General features: G+C 27.4%; 2 non-coding genes across 2 annotated transcripts; both read left to right on the top strand.

Annotated features, from left to right (window-relative positions):
* The first annotated feature begins 4,638 nt into the window (after positions 1–4,638).
* On the top strand, positions 4,639–6,794 carry LOC123304644. Its single transcript, XR_006536644.1, has one exon. It is a non-coding gene; the product is annotated as a small subunit ribosomal RNA (ribosomal RNA).
* Positions 6,795–7,748: 954 nt separating this feature from the next.
* Positions 7,749–7,903, top strand: LOC123304646. Its single transcript, XR_006536646.1, has one exon. It is a non-coding gene; the product is annotated as a 5.8S ribosomal RNA (ribosomal RNA).
* Positions 7,904–10,000: the final 2,097 nt, after the last annotated feature.

The following is a 10,000-nucleotide window of genomic DNA, read 5'->3' on the forward strand; positions in this document are numbered from 1 at the left end:
ATCTATTATTACTAATAAATGTAATAATATTAATAATAATAACTATTCATAATAATAATATTAATAATAATGATTATTATTATAATTTACAATTAATATTATTAAATCTATTAATAATAAAATGGTTGCTTATTTATAAATAAAGTTATTAGTTATAATAATATTTTTAGTCGATTATGGTAAGAAATGGTATTGATAATAAATGCTCTTTAATTTATTATGTTAGAAAATTTTTGTTTTTAAATGTAATAAATTAAAGAGCTTTTTTTATGAATAAACACTTTTTGTTTCCATCTTATCAATATTGATTATAATCGCTAACAATTATTATAATGATTTTAATTGTTTTTACTTATAATCGCTACCATTGATTATACTAAAAAATGCAATCGCAATTGACAAAAATTGTTAATAATTATAATTATAATATGTTTAGTAGGCAACCTTTAAAGCAATTTATGCATAACAGGTTGCTAGCCAAATATAAACTTAATGAAGTATTATGATGGACACTTACATTCGGAATTCATATATTTAAAGAAATAATTTTGATTATTCAGATTCTATTAATATTAGCTATTGTAAATAATATTAATCAAATGAAAAGTTTTTAAATTGTTAGGATGTATTTAGCAAGTTATGCTTTCCATACATAAAATAAAAATATATTATGTATAAATAATATTAGTGCTTGTAAAAGGATTAAGATTAATAAAACTAGATATATACTCTTAATACAATAAAAAGTAATAATTTAAAAGAATGTAAAAATATTTATTTAGCTGATAAATTTAAAATGGATAATAAATTTTAAATTTTTATTAACTCTTATTTATTATATAATATTTATTTGTAATCCTTATGCAAAATAATATATGACTTGAACAACGTACATGGGGGCGTGTATACAATTAATAAATTTAGGTAGAGAAATATATTTTGAATCAATAATTTATAAGTTCACAACAGAATAGTCAGATTTTTATTGTCTATTAAATATTTTTTAGCGAATAACTATTATGTATTACTAGAATATAATAATAATTTTTTTTTTTTTTTTTTTTTTTATGTTACTTGAATGGTGTATACGTTTACACGGTGAATGTAAAATCAATTAATCAATTTATATAGAAAAATATATTATGAATTAATTATAAATAAGTTCCAATAAAATAGCCTGATTCCCATTGTGTATTGAAATTTTTTTTTAACCAATTAACTATTAATGTGAATTTGTACAATAAAAATTTTGTATTAATTCTGTAAATTATTATATATATTTGCATTATACAGTATTTAGAAGCATTTAAATGGATAAAAATTTTTTAGAAAATCTACATATGTATCACATGTATTATACCGGTACCCTGTCGCAATATAACATGTACGATTTGTATATAAAATAAAATGAAATTTTTTCCCTAAAATTTTTTAATGAATCCCGAAAAATTCTATATATTTTACCTTTATATAGTATTTAGGACTATTTAAAAGGATAAAATTTTTTTCGAAAATCTACATATGTATCACATGTATTATACCGGTACCCTGTCGCAATATAACATGTACGATTTGTATATAAAATAAAATGAAATTTTTTCCCTAAAATTTTTTAATGAATCCCGAAAAATTCTATATATTTTACCTTTATATAGTATTTAGGACTATTTAAAAGGATAAAATTTTTTTCGAAAATCTACATATGTATCACATGTATTATACCGGTACCCTGTCGCAATATAACATGTACGATTTGTATATAAAATAAAATGAAATTTTTTCCCTAAAATTTTTTAATGAATCCCGAAAAATTCTATATATTTCACCTTTATATAGTATTTAGGACTATTTAAAAGGATAAAATTTTTTCGAAAATCTACATATGTATCACATGTATTATACCGGTACCCTGTCGCAATATAACATGTACGATTTGTATATAAAATAAAATGAAATTTTTTCCCTAAAATTTTTTAATGAATCCCGAAAAATTCTATATATTTTACCTTTATATAGTATTTAGGACCATTTAAAAGGATAAAAATTTTTTCGAAAATCTACATATGTATCACATGTATTATACCGGTACCCTGTCGCAATATAACATGTACGATTTGTATATAAAAAAAAAATATACATTTTTTTCTAAAAATTTGCATTAATTCCAAAAATTTTTTAATAATTTATTATAATTATTAATGTTTATTGAATAATTTATTATAATGCATAAATTTCATTTAATAAAATATGATAAAAGCAAAAAAAAATTTTTTTGGTCCCAAAATAAAAATTTTTAGCTGAAAAAAATTTTTTTTTTAAAATTTTTTTCTTTAAATTTTGATTATTCTGTAAAGTTTATGATGTTTAAAGCCATTTTAAACATTATCATATTTTGAGTTTGAAGCACCGGGTGTAATGTCTTTAATATATATGATGGATAGTGCGTGTAAGTTAATGAGATGAATGTATATCTATGTATAACAGTGTATTAGTGGTATTACGTTCAGCAGTCTCACACATATGATATAGTATGGTATAGTATAAGTTGTTTATTTTTCATACTGTCCGTGTATCATTCAACAAAGGTGGTGTAGAGTTGTATATGGCTTGGTATGACGTTGTTGCAATTCTATGGACACTATGATATTACGGATGCACAGATAGAGGAATAACACTTATCGTATATGTATCATTTATGTATGTTGACTGTGTAATGAATACTAAATATAATAAAATAATACACTTTTTAATAGAATAACATTTGTTTCATGTTTTAGTATGATATTAAATGGTATAGAATAGGTTGTTTATTTTTCATACTGTCCGTGTATCATTCAACAAAGGTGGTGTAGAGTTGTATATGGCTTGGTATGACGTCGTTGCAATTCTATGGACACTATGATATTACGGAATAACAGAAAGAGGAATAAAACTTATTGTATATGTATCATTTATAACGTACTTTTATGTTGACAAGAATGAATGTATATCTATATGAAATAGTGTATTTTGTGGTATTATGTTCAACAGTCTTACATATATGATATAGTATGATATAGTATAATTTGTTTATTTTTCATACTCTAAGTGTATCATTCAACAAAGGTGGTGTAGAGTTGTATATGGCTTGGTATGACGTCGTTGCAATTCTATGGACACCATGATATCACGAAAAAACAGAAAGAAAAATAACAATTATCGTATATGTATCATCTATATTATTATTGTATTTTGACTATGTAATGAATGCCAAATTTAAAAATATACACTTTCTTAATAGAATAACATTTATTTTAGTATAATATAAAATGATATTGAATATGTTGTTTAATTTTCATACTGTTCGTGTATCATTCAACAAAGGTGGTGTAGGTATGTATATGGCTTGGTATGACGCTTTTGCATGTCTATGGACACCATGATATTACGAAAAAACAGAAAGAAGAATAACACTTTTCAAATATGTATCATTTATATATTTTATTAACATGAACGCAAAATATACAAAATTATATATATATATACTCAAAATATTCTGGATGGTAATCAGTTTGGTTTATTTTGATATTTAATATTGTATTTTGGTTTTTTTGCTAGTAATGTTTCGAATATGTATATGCTGTTATTATTTTTTAGGTGTACATTGTATTAAATTGTTATCAATTATTTAATGTATGTATACAAAATAATAGCAAAAACATTTTCAATTATTATATAAAAATTTTTTTTTTTACACATGCATATTTATTAATATATGAAATTTTATCTCAGTTTTAATAAATATGTATTGAAATGAATAATAATACAATCTTATATATATTGATAATAGTCTGGATGGTAATCAGTTTGGATTATTTTGATATTAAATATTGTATTATTATTTTTGTAAAAAAATTAATGAGAATTTTGTAAAAAAACCTCTATATGTATATCTTTTTATATCAATATTTAAAAAAAAATTTTTTTTTATTAAATTATTGATTATAAATAGAATAACATATAAATTTTTTTGTCAAAGCAAGTTCATGGGTTATAAGTTTTAAACTTTACACTCCCATATGAGCACACAATATTTATATAAAAATTATTTTTATAAATAATATTACATTGACTCACCTCATACCAAGCGAGAATATTAAGTGTTATTATAACGTTTTTTATTTAAAATTAACTTTTTAAATAAAATTAAAAAATAAATGACGCTTTCAATCTAGCGACGAGTATGAGAAAATGTTTGAAATATTTTAAGACCCATTTGGTGATGGTCTGACAAAAATCATAATTATTTTTTTTTTTTTTTATTCAATAATATTTATTATGAATAACATGTTATATATTTCTTTTTGTAAAAGCAAAAAAATTATATAAATGACATAATAAAATATATATTTAAAAAAAAAAAAAATTAATAATAATATATATATCTCATATGTTTTTTCTATTAATTTTAAAACAATAGAGATATAAAAAAAAAAAAATTTATATCAGTAATGGGTGAGACCATCTGATATTTAAAATGAAATTGTAATAATATTATTATATATTAATAATTATTGTATGAAAATTTTTTTTCTTATAATAAGAAAACAAAAATATCATGTATATTATTATATATTTAATATTATAAATACAAATAGTTCCCTGGTTGATCCTGCCAGTAGTCATATGCTTGTCTCAAAGATTAAGCCATGCATGTCTCAGTACAAGCCAAATTAAGGTGAAACCGCGAAAGGCTCATTATATCAGTTATGGTTCCTTAGATCGTACCCACATTTACTTGGATAACTGTGGTAATTCTAGAGCTAATACATGCAAACAGAGTTCCGACCAGAGATGGAAGGAATGCTTTTATTAGATCAAAACCAATCGGTGTAAATTTTAATTTGCATCGTTTAATTTGGTGACTCTGAATAACTTTAAGCTGATCGCACGGTCTCGTACCGGCGACGCATCTTTCAAATGTCTGCCTTATCAACTGTCGATGGTAGGTTCTGCGCCTACCATGGTTGTAACGGGTAACGGGGAATCAGGGTTCGATTCCGGAGAGGGAGCCTGAGAAACGGCTACCACATCCAAGGAAGGCAGCAGGCGCGCAAATTACCCACTCCCGGCACGGGGAGGTAGTGACGAAAAATAACGATACGGGACTCATCCGAGGCCCCGTAATCGGAATGAGTACACTTTAAATCCTTTAACGAGGATCCATTGGAGGGCAAGTCTGGTGCCAGCAGCCGCGGTAATTCCAGCTCCAATAGCGTATATTAAAGTTGTTGCGGTTAAAAAGCTCGTAGTCGAATCTGTGTCCTACACTGTTGGTTCAATGCTCGCATTGTTTAACTAGCATGTTATGTGGGACGTCCTACCGGTGGGTGGTACAGATTATGTATAAAGTATATTTTAGTGTTATTATTTATTTAATGCATTATATATATTTTTATTATGTAATTTGTCGTAAGTGTTTAACCGTTAAGAGCGGTGGCAGCCCCCAATTGCAATCCCGTCGCGGTGCTCTTAATTGAGTGTCGAGGTGGGCCGGTACGTTTACTTTGAACAAATTAGAGTGCTTAAGGCAGGCTCAAATTTTGCCTGAATATTGTGTGCATGGAATAATGGAATAGGACCTCGGTTCTATTTTGTTGGTTTTCGGAACTCCGAGGTAATGATTAATACGGACAGATGGGGGCATTCGTATTGCGACGTTAGAGGTGAAATTCTTGGATCGTCGCAAGACGGACAGAAGCGAAAGCATTTGCCAAAAATGTTTTGATTGATCAAGAACGAAAGTTAGAGGTTCGAAGGCGATCAGATACCGCCCTAGTTCTAACCATAAACGATGCCAGCTAGCGATCCGCCGAAGTTCCTCCGATGACTCGGCGGGCAGCTTCCGGGAAACCAAAGCTTTTGGGTTCCGGGGGAAGTATGGTTGCAAAGCTGAAACTTAAAGGAATTGACGGAAGGGCACCACCAGGAGTGGAGCCTGCGGCTTAATTTGACTCAACACGGGAAACCTTACCAGGCCCGGACACCGGAAGGATTGACAGATTGAGAGCTCTTTCTTGATTCGGTGGGTGGTGGTGCATGGCCGTTCTTAGTTGGTGGAGCGATTTGTCTGGTTAATTCCGATAACGAACGAGACTCTAGCCTGCTAAATAGACGTACTTTACCGGCATCTCAAGGCCCATCGGCTGTTTGTTTCCCATTTCATTCATTTTCATGTGTGTTATGTATTGTATTTATATATGCATGTATTTTTGAGATTTAACGATCAAGATTATATTTTGTATATATTGTGCTTTATGTTGCATATGTTATGGTGTATGGGTACGCAGTTTTTTGATGTGGTTTTTACTGCCGGCGTACAAATAATTCTTCTTAGAGGGACAGGCGGCATTCTAGCCGCACGAGATTGAGCAATAACAGGTCTGTGATGCCCTTAGATGTTCTGGGCCGCACGCGCGCTACACTGAAGGAATCAGCGTGTCCTCCCAGGCCGAAAGGTCCGGGTAACCCGCTGAACCTCCTTCGTGCTAGGGATTGGGGCTTGCAATTGTTCCCCATGAACGAGGAATTCCCAGTAAGCGCGAGTCATAAGCTCGCGTTGATTACGTCCCTGCCCTTTGTACACACCGCCCGTCGCTACTACCGATTGAATGATTTAGTGAGGTCTTCGGACTGGTACGCGGCAATATTTCTGATATTGCCGATGTTGCTGGGAAGATGACCAAACTTGATCATTTAGAGGAAGTAAAAGTCGTAACAAGGTTTCCGTAGGTGAACCTGCGGAAGGATCATTAACGATATATATAAAATATATTTATTTATATTTTTTGTATTGTTTTTAAATATTCCAAAAAATAAAAATATTATTGATAAGAAATATTTTTTTTTAACAAAATAACATATTAATATGTAATTTTCTCAAAATATATAATAGTAATTATGTGTTAAAAGAGATTTATTTTGGTTATGATATCATATTAAAGTAATACGCCAAACTTTTTTTATACACATAATATATCTATACATATAATATAGAGAATATTATATAAATATTAATAATATATTTGTTACATATAAAATATTTTTATATTCAATATTATTATTATTATTAAACAATAATTATTAATAAAATCTATAAATAATTTCTCTTATAAAAAAGTGAAATTAAAAATAGAATATATTGAAATTATTTGTTTATATGTATATAATCTCTATTAAGAAAAATAAAATAAGATTATAATTGATATAATCTATATTTTTATTTTTCTATGTTATATAATAAAAATAAAGAAAACACAAGATAAAATTTTTTTAAAGAATAAAATTTATTTCAAATTTAAATTTCTTTATGTTTTGTCTTGATATTTCTTTTTTTTTATTAAAAGTTATTATGTTAAAAAACAAACCCATTTGTTTTGTACCATATTAATATTATATATATTTTTATGTAGAAAATAATTTATAAAAAAAAAATAAATACATTTCTATAAAATATACCAAATATTAATTATTATATCTAGCTAGCACTAACAAAAATATCAAAAATGTTATGTATATATTTATTAATACCATAATATCTTTAATTTATATATATATATATTTAAAATAAAATATATAATTTATATTCTAGAAAAATTTTTTTATTTTAAAAGAATTTATAAAGATATATAAATTAATAATTTTATTTTTTATATTAAAAATAAAGATTATTATTAATAATAATACTTACATTTAAAATTTAAAAAGATTACCCTGGACGGTGGATCACTTGGCTCGTGGGTCGATGAAGAACGCAGCTAATTGCGCGTCAACTTGTGAACTGCAGGACACATGAACATTGACATTTCGAACGCACATTGCGGTCCTTGGATACTGTTCCCGGACCACATCTGGCTGAGGGTCGTATACATTATATTAATATAATAAAAGATTATTTTACATAAAATTTTTTTTATGAAAAAGAAATTTATCAATAATTAAAAAAGAAAATTTATTTTTTCATATTTAATTAAATTGATAAATAAAATTTTTATAAAAGAAATGTAAAATTATTTATATATGAATGTTTTACGCCAAATATAAGAAAAAAATAAATATAAAATGTTTTTAATAGCATTTAAAATTTATATATTTTTTATTATTTGTCGACATTTTTAAATTAATATATCAATATTATTTTTTATCATTTATATATAATATTATAAAACTTTATGTTAATAATAATATTAATAATAAATGATATTAATAATATATTTTTAAAATATTAAATAAAGAAGAATAAACAAAAATATTATATATTAATATTTTGTTATGGAATATTTTATTTGTAATAAAATTTTCAATATACTCGAAAAAAATTAATATATATAATTATTTATTTTTTATTTTCTTCTCTTTAGATAAATATAAAAATAATATTATATAATAATATTAAAAAAATTTGAGTATGAATAATTAAGAAAATTGTTTACTTATAAAATATAACAAAAACATAATATATAAAAAAAATTTTTGTTTTAATACTTCTAAAAACTTTTACGACCTCAGAGTAGGTGAGATTACCCGCTGAATTTAAGCATATTATTAAGCGGAGGAAAAGAAACTAACTAGGATTCCCTTAGTAGCGGCGAGCGAACAGGGATAAGCCCAGCACTGAACCCCGTGGCTGATAAACAGACACTTGGGGAATGTAGTGTTTAGGAAGATTCAATATAAACCTATTGTTATATAATACATCCAAGTCCATCTTGAATGGGGCCATATACCCATAGAGGGTGCCAGGCCCGTAGTGATTATTATTGATGATAGGTGAATCTTTCCTTAGAGTCGGGTTGCTTGAGAGTGCAGCTCTAAGTGGGTGGTAAACTCCATCTAAGGCTAAATATTACCACGAGACCGATAGCGAACAAGTACCGTGAGGGAAAGTTGAAAAGAACTTTGAAGAGAGAGTTAAAGAGTACGTAAAACCGTTCAGGGGTAAACCTGAGAAACCCGAAAGGTCGAAAGATGAGATTCATTTACTTTTTATCGTTAATCAACCAATTTGTACTAGCATGTGACAAAAATTTTTATTAGGAATTTATTTTTAGTAAAAATATATGCACTGCTGTATATTGTTAATTGTATGATAACGAGGTATGCACTTCTCATCTTGTAGGACGTTGCGACCCATTAAATATTAATCTATAGGCATTGGTGCGTTGATTAATGTACAATATTATTTTTTGATAATATTTTGTGTATGTTAAACGCCTATGTTTCTTGATTAATTGTTTGATGGTATTAATTATAAATTGATATTGAGTCGCGTTATTAACGCGTTCAGATCCACCACGAGTATAAATAGGTTTTTTTATTAAAACATATTATATATACGGATTTTATGCCGTTATATGATACTATTTAACTGTCAGTAGGTGTATGATAATGAACTGGCTCATTTTTTTTTATTAAAAATTTATCTGTCAGCGACGATATAGCTTTGGGTACTTTCAGGACCCGTCTTGAAACACGGACCAAGGAGTCTAGCATGTACGCAAGTCATTGGGAATAAAATATTTTTTCATCGAAATATTTATAAATTTTATGAAACCCAAAGGCACAATGAAAGTAAATATTATTTATATTTTTTTATAAATGATAAAAGGAGGATATATTTATATTATGTATTAAATATCGCACTCCTAGGGCGTCTTATATTATTATAATTTAGTTTTCGGATTATATTATAATAGAGGCGCACCTAGAGCGTACACGCTGGGACCCGAAAGATGGTGAACTATGCCTGGTCAGGATGAAGTCAGGGGAAACCCTGATGGAGGTCCGTAGCGATTCTGACGTGCAAATCGATCGTCGGAACTGGGTATAGGGGCGAAAGACTAATCGAACCATCTAGTAGCTGGTTCCCTCCGAAGTTTCCCTCAGGATAGCTGGCGTTCATTATATAAGAGTCTCATCCGGTAAAGCGAATGATTAGAGGCCTTGGGGCCGAAACGACCTC

Source organism: Chrysoperla carnea, assembly GCF_905475395.1.
Source record: "Chrysoperla carnea chromosome X unlocalized genomic scaffold, inChrCarn1.1 SUPER_X_unloc_75, whole genome shotgun sequence".
In the NCBI taxonomy this organism is placed as follows: Eukaryota; Metazoa; Arthropoda; class Insecta; order Neuroptera; family Chrysopidae; genus Chrysoperla; species Chrysoperla carnea.